At 46.3% G+C, this 15,835-nt stretch overlaps 1 protein-coding gene across 6 annotated transcripts in view; it reads left to right on the top strand.

Moving 5' to 3' along the window:
- Positions 1-15,835, top strand: part of trps1 (trichorhinophalangeal syndrome I) — a 95,738-nt gene that overhangs the window by 28,313 nt on the left and 51,590 nt on the right. The window lies entirely within an intron of this gene.

Here is a 15,835-nt window from a genome sequence, read left to right as displayed (position 1 = left end):
ATGATAAATACAGATGTCTTTAAAGAAGAACGGATGCTTGTTCAGTGACGGAACGCCGGGAAGAAGGTGTGGATGGAGGCAGGGGGTCACCATGGCGACACAAACTACTTCAAAGTATATATAAAGTCCAAATCAGCTTGAGCAGTGAGAGGTCAGGGGTTAATCAGCCTCCTAAATCATCAGTCTGGTTAAGTGGCTCTGATATAAGCACCATGATTCACTCCACGCCGTCTGGCAGCCCAACGCCACCCGGCCCCGCCGCTCGCCCCCGTCTCCTTTATTATTTTCCAATATAAGGATACTTTACGGTGCATTATGCCTGCTTTGTAAATCAGAGCAGCACTTTATATATAAAGTTCTCCGCTCCATTTATTACCACACTATATTCTAGCTCCCAAAGCACGTCGGCCAAAGGGAAAGCAGACCTATGTGATTGAAGGATGTATGGATCTTGATTGCAGCTCTCTTACAAAGTGAAGGAGTGTATAACAGCGCGCGCACACACACACACACACACACACACACACACACACACACACACACACACACACACACACACACACACACACACACACACACACACACACACACACACACACACACACACACACGTACAGACATGGGCCCATGGGCGTAACTCCGGGGATACTCAGACTTAGTCCCGGTGTCCTCGTGTGAGTACAGCTGAGCGGTCTGCCTGTAAATTGGGACCTTCACTCAAACTTGGACACAGATTTGGGAAAAATGGAAGTAATGAACGTTTCTCTTTGAGATGCAAAGTTCCTCTAAGCTTTATTGATGACTGCAGTCTGACTTAAGTCTTGACGGCCGTCTCCTGCTAGCTCTCCTGGTGTGAACTCTGCTTCAATCTCTCTCTCTCTCCCCTTCCCTCCCTCCCTCTCTCTCTCCTTCTCTCTCTCCCTCTCTGGTATCTTGATATGGTCTGTGTTCTGCACTCACTTCTAAACATTTACATTTCTGCTTTCAAGTGCTGTTTAAAAATGGCTCTTATCTGCTATCTAACAGACACACACACACACGCACGCACACACACACACACACTCACAGGCGCGCACACTGGGACAAACAGTGAATCAAACCTTTCGTCTTCCCTGACAGCCACACTGTTGCTATGTCCATAATAGGACAGGAGGAGAGAGGAAGAGAGAGGAGAGGAAGGCAGCAAGAGGGACGAGTGGCACAGAGAAAGAAAGAGGTGTGTGTGTGTGTCTGTGTATCTATATGTGTGTGTGTGTGCGTGTTCCGTCACATAATTTGCCAACAGAGAGTTTTGTGGCGAGGTGAAGCGCTGAACTTTGTTGACTTCTTTTTTTGGGCCGATACTTTACTGATCTGCAGTAGCGAAATTCCTACTTTCATGTCTCCCGTTCAGCTGCTGGCTCAGCGGGGGGGCAGCACCCTGGGGTGGGGTGGGGGGGCAGCACCCTAGGGACTGTGCAGGTCATCAGTGTGTTGCTCAAGGACACTTTAGGCGGGTTGATGCTTGCAGTCGCAGGGGAGCTAACCTGGGCCTTCCAGCTGAAGGATGCTCTCCTTACTAAGTATGCCACCCTGCTCCTGCTGCTCTCTCTCCTTGGTTCCGGCGCCGGAACGCCGTCCTATCTTGATAAAGTGAAGTGCTGCTGAATTCCCAGTGGGACATGAAGACATATAGGCATGGACAGTGGACGCCCTCTCTTTACCAATGTGTGTGTAGGACAGGAGAGGACAGGACAGCGTGAGGAGGTTTAACAGCCCAGTTTAGAGCCAGTCACCGTGTCCCCGACCTGCAGGAGTGCTGCACTGTGGCTGACCCCTGACCTTTGTGTATCTGGGGCAGCAGTGGATCATACAGTGACACGTAGGGGGAGGCAGTGTGTTTGTTGTTAAGCCTATCTGACAGACCCAACGTGTTCTTTCCTTCATTTCAGAACGCTTGAAGTCGTTTGGCTTCAATTTATTGCCTTGAATGATGATGGGGTGAGCGAGGAAGGCCCAGAGAGTGTGTGTGTGAGTGTGTGAGAGAGAGATTGTGTGAGAGAGAGGGAGGAGGGAGGGAGGGAGGAAATGACACATAGGTGGAAAGAATCTCGTCCCTGCTCCTGTCTCACTCTGGCTTTCTTTTGCTCTCTCTTTGATTTTGCGCACATTGACACATGCACACACACACGAACACGCATATACACACACACACGCACGCGCGCACACACACACAGCATAATTGAACAGTATAATTGAACATTATAATTGAACATTTCTTATCTACTTATCTATCCAAAGAGGTTCAAACTAAAGATTTGTGGATTGTGTGTGTAGTGTGTGTAGTGTGTTTTTGTGTATGTGTGCCTGTGTGTGTGTAGTGTGCACCGTCTGATTCTTATCACACTGTTTGACTCAGACCTGCTTTTAAGGCAATGAATTCACATCTCTCTCTCTCTCTCTCTCTCTCTCTCTCTCTCTCTCTCTCTCTCTCTCTCTCTCTCCCTCTCTCTCCCTCTCTCCCCCTCTCCCTCCCCCTTCTCTCACTCTCTGTCTAAAGTCAAACCTTTATTGTCACTTCTCTGTGCTAAAGCAGAAAGGCAGCTGCAGTTCTTCCATTATTAACTTAATTATTTTAATAATTAATTAATGAGCTTTAACCTGTTGAATCATTCAGAGAGAGGACTTACATATATATGACATCAAATCAGAGTATAAAGTATAATGTACACTCTGGACTAAATCCCTGCTACCTTTCCCTGCCTTGCCTCAACCAAATCAATTGAATAATAATAGTATTCCCTCTCTCCCCCTTTGGTTCTGTCTCTTCTATTCATTTCTGCCTCTCCGTCTGTCTCTCTCTCCTTCCTTCAACCGCTCTCCTTTGTGTCTACGTAGTCGCACGCAAACACACTCCCATTATCCTCGTATCATTCAAAAGATCACGACTGTGTAAATTAATTTACAAAAGCATGCGGCGCTACAGGTTTGGCGAGTGCAGAGATAACAGAGGGAGCGTTGTCGTCGTATTCTCCTTTGTCTCTCGCTCCTTCTGCAGCAGATCTCAAAGGGTTTAATCAAGCTCCTTTTGAAATTTGGTAAACAGATCAATTAATGACTTTTTTACAGAGCGGCGGCAGGCGGCGGAGGAGGAGGAGGTCAGTCTGATGTTCAGCGTAATTGTCAGGCATTTACAGACTCTTGAGGTCTCTACTCTGGGAAACCTGTCATCTGTTGACTCATCGCCAATCTTGCGGTTTGTTTTGTTAGGATGTCACGCAGAACGGGAACATAATTGTGCAAGTAGGAAGAAGGGAAATGCAGCAGATGGTGATTGACATCCGAAATGATCAACCAAAAAGCAGATAGAGAGGAACAGTCGCTCGTACCTCTGGCTAATTTCCCCCGTTGATGCGCGGGAATATTTGACATTTACATCATAATAACTGAGGGTTTGAGTTTGGGCCCGGGGGGGAAACCAAACATCTCCTAACACGCACGACTCTGTCAGCTGTCAGTTAGTCAGGTGGTGGAAACGCGAGGCGATGTGCCGCTCGATCTGTCGTTCACCAGCCACCGGCCCCGGATCAACCAGAGATTAGAGGGAAGAATGGAAGGGAGATAAAGGAGAAAGGGAGGGGCTGGGTATTAAAATAAAAGAGGAGAGGCTTTATGTGTGTGAGGTAGTGAGTAACAGGTAGATCTGTGTGTGTGTGTGTGTGTGTGTGTGTGTGTGTGTGTGTGTGTGTGCGATCAATTGCTGGCGTTGTGCTTTTAAAGGGTGTATCAGCGGCTCCATGGGTGTGTGAACCACAGATTGACATACCTGTGTTCATATCACTGCTCCACAGCAAAACCTCTGACCTAAATACAGCGGCCAGATCGTGTTGAAGTCGCGTGGCGTGTCCTCACTCACTCACTCACTCACTCACTCACTCACTCACTCACTCACTCACTCACACGGGATTCAGGAGAAGTTCAATCGTCCACCCGTGTCCTCCAGCAAAACGTCTCCTCCCCTCCATCCCCATTAATGTGAATCATTAAACGCAGACGCTGTCCGACGCCATGTCTTATTCTCCTGTGAGGCCGGCGGCGGCGTGTCACTGTAACACCGTCATTATAAGGTGATGATGAAGATGAGAATAGCACAGGCACCCCTCTGGTTCCCTTTATGGAGTCCAACCGCTGCGTGTCTCCAGAGAAGACATTGCCATTGCATCATGAAGATTCAGTTGATATTTCAGGCAGCAGGCCCATCGTCACGGCGACGCTGAGTACATGTCACCTTCATCCACATTCCAAAGCCTGGCTGAGATTGATAAGTGTGTACATGTGTACTTCAGTGTGACATGTTAACATGAATGACTGATGCAGATAAAGAATGTAATTGTGTATAATCGCTGTGTGTGTGTGTGTGTGTGTTGCAATGATTGTAGCGTCACTACAGCCTCAGAAAATGTAATTTACTGGTATGCAAAAGCCCAATTATGTTGAGCTTAACGTGCTCAGCTAAATAAAAGTGTGTGTGTGTGTGTGTGTGTGTGTGTGTGTGTGTGTGTGTGTGATAGAGTGAGAGAGAGATTGTGCGTGTTAAAGAGCTTTAATCTCCCAACTCCGATGTCGCAACAACCTGCAACTTCCCCTACCACAGCAAAGTGCTGTTTGTGAGTGTGAGAGAAACGGGTGAAGAAGAGTGAGAAAGTCTTTGTGTGGTGTTAAGGCAGGAAGAGTGGAAGGCCCCCAAAAGCTGAAGGACATTTGTTTTGAGGGAATTCCTCCATGGTGTTTGACCCTGGCTGAGCCTGATCTGTCCTCCATCCCTCCATCATGGCAGACATCAGAGTCTGTCCTCCTTATTGTGCTTGTGTTTCACATTAAGCTCTTCTCTCTCCTCTCTCCTCTCTCTCTATCTGTGACAATCCCTGATTATCACTTTTTATTTTTGCCTGGATTATCTTTCTGGCCTTAATTGTGCAGCGTGTTGTGGTGTTGTCTGTCTCTCTGCCCCGTTGTGGTGGTGGTGGTGGTGGTGTTGTTGTCTGTCGCCCGGGGTTTCTTCCTCTCTGTCCCAGTCTGAAGGATCTCTGTCTCACTCTCACTGCTGACATGTGCTGCCTTTGTTTTAATACAGTGTGCTGGGATTTAAGAGTGATTCTTTAAGAGCCATTTGTCTGCTTCTGTACTCCCACTGGGCAAGAGTGAGTGTGTGTGTGTGTGTGTGTGTGTGTGTGTGTGTGTGTGTGTCTCAGTAGTTATGCAGGATAGAGGAAATGAAAGCTCAGACTGAACCCCAAGGCTTTCTTAACTGTCTCATTGTCCTTGGCATGCATGCACTTTTTGCACAATTTCTTGATTCTCAGCCACACACACACACACACAGGCAAACGCAATCATATCATATGCATACACGGTGTGGGGAAGTGATTGAATCTCGGCTTTAATTGTGTAACACTGGGCAGAGCTGCAGCCTCCTTCCCCTTTTTACTGTGTGTGTGTGTGTGTGTGTGTGTGTGTGTGTGTGTATTTTAAACCCTCTGCTAGAATGGGTGCTGATGTTTGTTATGTGATGCTACATGTGCTTATGTCAGCATTTTAAAGCAGATTAATCACTATTATAAAATTTTTTTTGCAGATAAAAGTCTGTATTAAATGAAAGAATATTAAACTTAAATGCATCTCTACTTGCCAACCAGGCGGCACATTTATTTATGGTTCCGTTTACTTTCATTCAACACTCAACTGTCTCTGTGTGTGGGGGGGTGGGTGGGGGTGTGTGTGTGTGTGTGTGTGTGCGCGCGTGTGTGTGTGACTTCCTCGTTGTCCCCCAGCAACCCTAAGGTCTGATCACAGGAAGTCGAGAGGAAGTTGTCGGGTCTCTGATACACGCAGTCACACACACCAAGACGCAGATCTGTCTCCTCCCACGCTTTCTCACCAGCGAGAGAAAGGTCGGCGGAGAGCAAATAAACGAGCGAGCGAGGGAGGGAGGGAGGGAGGGAGGGAGAGAGAGAGGGGTGGGGGGGGAGAGGGAAGGAAGAGTGTACAGTTGTGTGTTCACAGTGCCATCGCTTTCCTCATCAAGTGTGAAAAGTCGGTTTGTTTCCACACCTATCTCCTTCTCTCTGTGTCTCTCTCTCTCTCTCTCTCTCTCTCTGTCTCTCTCTCCTCTCGTCTCCCCCGTCCTTCGCAAACCCTCGCAAACGGGGGAGTAGAAAAGAACTCGCAATTGGGAGTCAGACGAATGCGGCCCCGGTTGGGAAAAAAAAGGGAAGGAGTTCCGGAACAGCGGCACGGATTGAAACCCGGCATGAAAACTTTCCAAAGCCCGCAATTGGGAGTTCGACCCAGAGTTCCTGCTGTGCTCGCTCGCCACTAAACTGTTCCTGACTTGTTTGTCAGCGGCGGACTCGTAGCTACTTAAGTCCCGCCGTCTCCCTGATGTGATGTCTCTCCTCCATTACACAGCAGCTCAGCACAAACACAGCCGGACAGAACAACCGGGGAGTCTAACACCTCCCAGTCCAGACAATACAAGCTGTCCCGGGAGTATCAGTGTGTGTGTGTGTGTGTCTGTGTGTGTTGTCTCACAGAGGTTAGACAGGATCTGCGCAGCAAAACACTGACGTTGAAATGCAGGTTTAATGACGGCGGTAACCATTGGCAGATGTGCTGCTGGGCTTGTAAAGTGGAGCAGAAATAGAAATGTGACTGATGAAGCTCACGTGGATCACTGATGATGAACTTCAGTCACATGGAGCGCTGGTTAATGCTTACACGGGGTTAATGGAGCGCAAGGAGAATTTTCTGACAGATGCTTGTTACCTTTCCTCGCAGACTGTGGTCAGCGCGCACACACACTCTCACTCACACACACACACACACACACACACACACACACACACACACACACACACACACACACACACACACACACACACACACACACACACACACACACACACACACACTGTACGTACACAGTGAAACACCAATCCTGCGGTGTCTCTTTAAGAGGCTGTAATCCGCCGTCACTATTACAGCCCAAACCAGTCCATTTAAAGATACAAGCGTCGGGCCCGTTCTGATCCTAGGCCTCCTCGCTCACTCTAACTCCCGTCTGTACCACAGAACTTCAGTCAGGACCAGAAAATACACAATTTCTCCCCCGTCTTGTACCTGTTATGTCGGCCGTCAGCTCTCCAAGAAGTGTGTTTAGTCTAGTGTTTGTCTCCTCTGATGCAACACTGTTAAACATCAAGCAGTCTCTCTCTGTCTCTCTGTCTCTTTCTCTCTCTCTCTCTCTCGCTCTCTCACTTTTCATCTCTTGGACTCCCAAAAAAAAAAATCTAGACTTTATCTCCTAGTACTTATTAAGTCATTCAGAAACGTATTTGTTCTAACTGCAGGCTGTGCGCGTGTGTGTGTGTGTCAGTTCGTGGAAGTGCAGCAGCATAATAAACGAGAATTTAATGACTGTTGAATTATTTTTAAATAATTTAAATGATTAGATGCAAATGCTGAAACTAATCTTTTAATGCAGTTATTTTAAAGTGTTTAATGATCATTAATCATGACCGGTGAGCAGTAATCAATCCTGGTCGGAGAGTTTTGTCTGTGTGTGTGTGTGTGTGTTCGTGTGTGTGTGTATTTGCTTCATATTGGAGTTTGGTTTTGTGTGTCCTCATGCTGTGATTCTCTATGTATCTATGTTATATTTCTTTAATGTATTTCTATATTTTGTTAACACGTTTCCCCTCTTTGTGTGTGTGTGTGTGTGTGTGTGTGTGTGTGTTCCATTAGCTTTTCCCTGTGCCAGCCTCTGTCTCCTGGCAGTCGGTTGAACTATAATTAATGACACACTATTCACACTTTGTCTGTCTGTGTGTTTTCCATACACTCCCACATGTGTGAAACTCCACTCTCCCATGATAGCTGTATGATTTATGTCCAAAGTTATAAATGAGACACACACACACACACACACACACACACACACACACAAAGAGAGAGAGGCAGACAAACACAGGACAGATAGATTTTTGACCACACGTTGCTCACCACAAAATTGGTGGAGGTGACATCATCAGAGAGAGAGAGAGACTGTGTGTGTGTGTGAGTGTGAGTGTGTGTGTGTGAGTGAGAGAGATCCATTTTTAAAGAAGCTTTCTTAGACGTGACCACACACACATGGTATGCTCCGTACACACACACACACAGACGGGGTATGCGCCGAGGTGCTTTGCGGGGGAGCGCAGTGTGTGTGTGTGTGTGTATGTAGAGCTAAAATCCAGACAGCCATTCCAGAGGCCAGACTATTGAGTGTTATTAAGTCTCAGGTCGCAGATTATGGAAATAGCAGAGCAGATCCTCTCTGTGCCTGCAGCTCTGCTGGCCCATTAATTAGCTGAGGTATCACACAATGTTAAAAACAGATAAACACACTCCGTCATGCCTTCATATAGTTATGTGTTTGTGTGGGTGAGTCAGCGCTTTATGAAACAGCAGGTGTGTATGTAAGACTTTGGTGCAAACCAGCGACCTGCATGTATTTCCTCCTGCTATGTAAACGTGTGGATGCTGTCATGGTGAAAGCATTTTTATGGTCCCAGTGGGAACCGAACCAGCAACCTCAGCCTATTATGTACTGGAGAGGACTCTAACCAAATATACATGGTTTCATATCTAATGGACTTAGATTAGGTTTGGAATGCAGAGTTACAGGCTCATGTCAGCACATAAACATAGGAACACACACTTCATAATGTAGTTTAACAGACGCAGAGTTTGAGCTGAAGTATTGGTAGTACTCGAGAACTGCTGAGCTTCTGCGGAAATACTGTGTGTGTGTGTGTGTGTGTGTGGTAATAGTACACAGTGCAGAGCTTCCCAGACCCAGTGTGTTGCAGTAATCCTGTATAATTACTCACAGTGACTCACAGACCTTTATTAAAGTTACAATAGAGAACGCTGAGGAATGTGTGTGTGTGTGTGTGTGTGTGTGTGTGTGTGTGTGTGTGTGTGTGTGTGTGTGTGTGTGTGTGTGTGTGTGTGTGTGTGTGTGTGTGTGTGTGTGTGTGTGTGTGTGTGTGTGTGTGTGTGTGTGTGTGTGTGTGTGTGTGTGCATGACAGCTGCAGTCGTGCAAAATATCATTTGTTTGTGTCCTTCAAAAGTTTCAAAATCTCATCAGTGTAATAACAGATCGGTCCCTGGAGACTGATGGTGTATTGATTTGCTGTGTGTGTGTGTCTGTGTGTGTAATCCTCAGCTAATCGCTCTCTCTCTTTATGCTTCCCAACAAAGATACAATTTAGATTATTAGACATCCCACAATAAGATGAAAACAGCAGCAGCGGTGAGCGAGCGAGAGAGAGATGTTAGAATCAGTCTCTGTGTATGAGAGTGTGTCAGCGTGACTCCACCTCCCGTCCCGGCTCCATAGGTATTAATGGACTTTGTGATGTGTCGATGACGAGACGGCGCTTTCTGCCGAGGCTTTGGAAGAGAACGAGAGCCGAATGCAGCTTCAGATAGGAACGCTTTGGGAACGATTCAGGAAACGTCTCCCAGTTTGAGTCAAATATGAAGGAACTGTGAGACGTGATGTCTGAAAGCGGCTATGTGAACTTACAATGGGTGGGAATAGTAGCTTTTGCTGCTCGCTCACACACACACACACACACTCTCCCACACACACACTCACACTCTCCCACACACACACACACACACAAGCACAGACATGCACACACAGGTACAAACAGACACAATAACACAGCCCAAGTTTTTTTTCCCTTTTATTAAGTTTCTCTGCTACATTGTTTAATGAATAGATTCCGAGCTGTCAGTCACACCAAGCGATTGAAGCCGTTGTGGTTTCAACGCTTGTACCTTTTTCTCAAACACACACACATGCACACATACACGCCTACAAGCACGACAAGTCCGCGTTAGGATAGGACAGAAGTAAGATATAGATGAAGAGACAGACGGCAAGGGAGAGAGAGGAGGGACGGACATGGACGAGCGTAGGTGGAGAGATTAATTGAGAGAGTTGGATAAAGGAGAAGAACAGAGAGATAAAGAGATAGATAGGGTGGGGAGAGGGAGGGAGGGAGAGGAGGGGAGAGAGAGGTGTGGGAGATCGAGAGAAAGCGACGAGAGCCAAGGAGAGGCAGAGTGACGATGTCTCATAATGAGAGAGAGACAGATTGAAACGTGAACCTCTGATTAAGTTTGACATTAGGGTAAGATGACACATTTTGCATGCTGTTCTTAACCCTTTACAAATCAGCCCTGCGCTTGCAAAGTGTGTGTGTGTGTGTGTGTGTGTGTGTGTGTGTGTGTGTGTGTGTGTGTGTGTGTGTGTGTGTGTGTGTGTGTGTGTGTGTGTGTGTGTGTGTGTGTGTGTGTGTGTGTGTGTGTGTGTGATTTTCCCGATTCATGGGCCCCCACTCCCCAACAGAAGAAGTGTAGTGTGTGTGTGTGCACGCACAAAGTGAGAGTTCTGGCATTGATTAGGGCCTTGCAGGCAACTGAAAGCTTTGTCTTAAAATGGCAGGTGGACTCTGTCTCACAGCAGTTTTGTGTTGCTCTCTCTCTCTCTCTCCCTCTCTCTCTCTCTCACATCTGTCTCTCTCTCTCCCTCCTGTTGCTCTCTTTTTACCCCCACCCCACCACACACACTTATCTAGAATTAAAACCCAGCCTCTGCAAAATCAATTCCAGGACCAGGCTGTCACTCCCCCCTCATACTCCATTTTTGGATGAGTCCTGACAAACTCTCTCTCTCGTCCGGCTCTCAGACGTCCCTATTATTATCTCACCGCTCTCAATTGTCTCGGTTTCACGGCCTGATATCTTTTTGTCTGTGTCATGCACACACACGCACACACTCATTAGTATTTTCCTTCAGTTCCTCTCGTAACTTAAAGTACAAGCAGTTTCTTCACGCCTGCCATCTTGTGTCGTGCGTGGTCTTGCTCAAACTAATCGGCTGTGACATTTGCGCAGGAATAAAGCGTTTTTGCTAGTGATGCTCTCCAGTCATGTACGTTTAGCGTTAGCTGTTCTTCCCAGCTGGTGCGAGGGAAATCCCTTCTGTAGCCAGGAAGTGATCCGTTCAGGTTCCTGGCAGTAACTACACCTGGATTTGGACCAATGGAGTTGTGTGTCGACCTATGATTGGTACGGCAACACATGTACACCTTGAGAATGGTGTAATCTCACTCTTTCCTACAGTTCATATTTACTCCAACATCGAGCAACTACCTCTGAAATTATCCGAGTTGGTTGAAGTGTTTCAGATTTGCAGTCCTGAATAATTAGACCACAAGATATCTGAGAAGAGATTTAAGTCATTATATTAAACAAGGTAGATAGGTTTAAGGTGAACCAACCAGATACATGCCTTGCTTCAGGTCCTTCAGTTCCTACAGGTTGGACAGATTAGACCCAAATGTGGCTGGAGTCTGTTTCAAACGAGGCCGGTGCAGTAATTGGGAAGACGTCAGGGTTTGTACACGAATTAAAACGGAAAGCTTCGGACATAAGTAGAAGTTTTCGTGTCAAATGCTATACAAGTCTTGCATGTTATTCATTGGGGGGGTCTTATTAGTATGTGGGCCTTAACCGCTGTTCGCTTCCTGCCTCATCTTGTTCCCCTCTCTGCCTCTCCTTTTCCCCAGACATTCACTCCCTTTTAAATAAGGGAAATAGATTCTCCTTCCTGTCTAAAAGCTCTCCTCCCCTCCCCTTTGTTCCTGTCCTCCTTCCCTCCTTCCACTCGTCCCCTATCTCTCTCCCAGACAGTCCTAAGATAGCTTCTCTTTTAATTAAAGGAATCCTTACATGCCGTCTGTTTCCTTCCTCTCCCACCTTCCTCAGCATCTCTTCAGATTCCAGAGGAGAACCTGAACTTTCTTCCCTCCATCACACTTTCGCTTGTCAATCACAACTCTCTCTCTCTCTCCCTCTCTCCCTCTCTCCCGCTCTCCTCACACAAGTTTATTCTCCTCTTCCGCCAGCATTTTCCCCTCCATTAACCAATCTCTTGTGCCTCTATAACATACCGCCTGTACAGATGGACAGATCTGCCACTGCGGATAAAAATCAAAGGAGGAGGAAGACCGAGATGAATATAGTAGAATGTTAAGTGATGCAGAATGGCAAACTAAAACTAAAAAGAGTCTTTTCTATGGGACCAAAACTCGCCTTTAGCATCACGTCTTCATATGTTGCACATTAATCCTTTGTTTATGAACAATGGAGATGACAACTGCTGCCGTCCCAAAGGAGAGCTGGGCGCAGCGTGCAGTATCTGAAGAAATGGAGTTTTGATTGTTTTGCCACTTATTTCGATGACTCATCAGCGCTGTTTGCATTTCGAGAATACAAGCAAACATAGTTGACATGTCGGCACATCTTGTAATTTTCCATTAGTGAGTTCTTCTGCGTTGTACCTTTCAGGCCGCAGGAACTCGGAACCCTTTTTCAAGAACTCCTTCCTTTTGTTTCCCACCAGTGTACAAGGACCTTTTCTAGCTTTAGTTGAGTAAAGTAAGTTATTTATCAGACAATTCCCAGTTTAAACACATTTTTTCGTACTATACCAAGTCAGAAGGCAAACAGCTGGGCTCAAGGCTCTGGAGGATCATGGGAACTATAGAACCTGTGAGCTGCTAAGGAAGTACAAGACCCTGATCGTTCCCAAAGCGTTCCTATCTGATCTGTGAGATTCAGACTTTCATAATGTTCCGTAACTTCAAAACTATTTTAAACATCTAGGAAAATCGTAGACAAATCTAAAAAATGAAACCAGGGTTCCAAAAGGAAACCAAACCAGGAAACCAAAATCAACGATAAGTGGAATCAAAGCCGGAGAACACTTTGAGATTTTGGATACGTTCTAAGAAATGCTTCAGATTCTCGTTGTCTCTCTACTTTTGACCTTTTTTAACCACCATGCACCTCCTTCACACTCCCAGCATGCTAGAGGACACGTGGCTGATATTGAATAACCATCCCATACTTGTGTTAAGGCATTCCTCATCTGTTACCTCGGGAGTGATTACTAGCCTTTCCTGATAAAACCCTCAGTGGCTCTCGGGCTAATTGTCGTTGATGGAAATGATTAACTGTCACGGTTCTACTGGTGGTGGATTGAGGCCATTGTGGCGTATAGGGGCTAATTGTAGCTAGTAGCAGTAGTTGTTATGTGGTATGTTGTGGTGGGCTGTACCTAATTGTAGTTGATAGTAATGGTTCCAGTCTGTGTATACAGCCTGGAGCAGACAAAGGCTTCACTGCGACACTGACACGCACACACACACACACACACACTCCCACACACTGACACACTACACTATAGCCGTGATCCCTTCAGTGCACACGGCCTCTCCTGGGCCACATGTTGGAGTGTGGTAGCGTCTAAGCCTCATGCAAGCAAGTCAACATGCAGGTTTACACTAATGTAAGATGTCTTACTTTATCACTTTCTGTCATATTAATTTCCAACTATTCTCAAAAGCACTGAATTGACTTTGAATATAGCTTTGAAAATGTTGTATCATTCTATCAAGTCATAAACTCGTCCATTTTGTCATTCGGTCAGGCTTTAATTGGCTTTGAGTCAAACTTAGTAGCCAATAAGTCACTGAATCATGTGGGGCAGATGGAAACAGAGTTAGTTTAGCCTAACTTCAACTTCACGGCTTAACCAGGGTGATGTGTAGTTTTCCACTGTGTCCGTGTGTGCGCGCGCATGTGTGCACGCGTGTATTTGTGTGTGTGAGTGTGTGTGTGTGTGTGTGTGTGCAAGCGCCAGTGATGAATTCGGACTGGGTGTGGTGAACATCAGATGAGATTTTCCTCTGCTCCCTGCACTCTCTCTTTTTCTCTTGGACACACACACACACACACACACACACACACACACACACACACACACACACACACACACACACACACGAGCGGCTAGTGCCAGGGCTGGTCTAGGCGTGGGCCCTTACAGACATAAATTGCTTTAATTTAATAGCTGTATGGTAGACAGAGAGGGAAAATGGTCAACTCTCTCTCTCTGGCTCTAATCCTCTAGATTACATATTGCGTTTGTTTAAATTCCTCTGTTTATTTCTATCTGCATGTGTTTGTTTACGAGCATCTGATGATACTTTTGTGTCTTTAGATGTTTGCGTGTGTGTGGGGTTCTGTCGCACACAACGCAGATACACACAGCGAGAGAGAGAGAGAGAGATAGCATGCACGCAATCTCTGGTCCACACACATCATCAAACGCACATTAATCGCACACAAACATGAGCACAGACATAAGCGAAAACACACACACACACACACACTCATATTGCATTGATCTAAAAGTGATCATTTTTTGGCGTCTATCAGGCGTCTGTTGTGTTCACTGTGTTTATGACTGCACGCACACACACACACATGTCACACACACACACACAGCGTTTATCAGCCATTGGGTCGTTGCAATGTCTTTTGGACAACACACACACACACACACATACACTCACATAGGCATAATACACACAGTGTATCGGTCACTGAGTTGACTGTGTTTATGACTGAATATGAACTGAAAGACCACAAATAAACACAAGCGCATGCACACACACACACACACACACACACACAGGCTCACACACTCACGCAGTCACGACTGTTGTGAACAGAACGACCACAATTGTTCCCGTTTCAAACAAAAGAGAGATTATGGTTTAACATAAAACACATGCTTGGTTATTTGATGGCTTTGTATAGTGATTATAAGAGAGGGAGGAAGAGTGGGAGATGGCAAACAACAGAGGGAGGAAGAGTGGGAGATGGCAAACAACAGAGGGAGGAAGAGTGAGGGAGGAAGAGCGGCGAAGCAGCTGGAAGAAACATTTTAATGATGGCATTACTTAAATGATTAGAGCTATAAATCTCCTGTGCGATAGAGCGGCGTAGTGAATGGAACACAAGCAAAACTATCAGAGAAGTGCTTATGTTTACTTTTAGTAGAAGTCAAACAGGTAGAAGAGAGAATATTGTAGCCCCATCACAAGTTGCGAATGTTGATGAGAGCGGCGAGGAGCGAGATCAAAGGTTGCAGGGGAGTGAGAGACGGCAGAGGTGAGAGACGAGATGAGGAGAGAGACGTTTGGGTGAGAGAGAGAGAGAGAGAAGAGGGGACGAGATGGAGAATAAAGTAGAGCAGAGACAGAGAGAGAGAGGACAGGAGACGACACAGACGGAGAAGGCGAGAGATGACAAAAAGAGAATGGGGGGTGGGGGGGAATGAATTAAAGGCAGGCGGGGAGAGGAAATGCAAAAGAGAGAGAGAGAGGAAATGGGAGAGCTGGAGGGGATGAATTGTGCGCAGTGTAGCACCTCCCTCCATCCATCTCTCTGATATGGAGTGTGTGGTTTGATGTGGTTGTGTGTTGGACATCGCTCTCTCTCTCTCTGCCTCACCCTTTCTCTCTGTCTTTTCTCCACCCCCTCTCTCCCTCCCTCCCCTCACCCTCTCTGTCTCTCTGATATGGTTTTGTTTTTTGATGTGGTCATGTGTTGAAGATTCTCACGGATGGTTTCCATAACGATAAAAAGATTCACTCCCCGGTTTATTTAAAAAAAACAAAACAATAAAAATGTACGAAAAAAAACAAAAAAGGAACATGCAAAGATGCAAAGAATGTCTCTCACTCACACACGCACACGCACACGCACACACACACAGTCACAGTCTCTCCCAGCTGAGATGTTTCTGATTTGTTGGGTCTGTTTTCCTTTGACGAGGTTTGTGGTGGGGGACGTCACAGATTTCAGCGTTCAAAGACATTTGTAAAT

Source organism: Genypterus blacodes, unplaced genomic scaffold (assembly GCF_046128005.1).
Source record: "Genypterus blacodes isolate CSIRO-AG114 ecotype Tasmania unplaced genomic scaffold, CSIRO-AGI_Gbla_v1 ptg000438l_1, whole genome shotgun sequence".
Lineage (NCBI taxonomy): Eukaryota > Metazoa > Chordata > Actinopteri > Ophidiiformes > Ophidiidae > Genypterus > Genypterus blacodes.
This window is presented reverse-complemented; position numbering and strand designations above follow the sequence as displayed.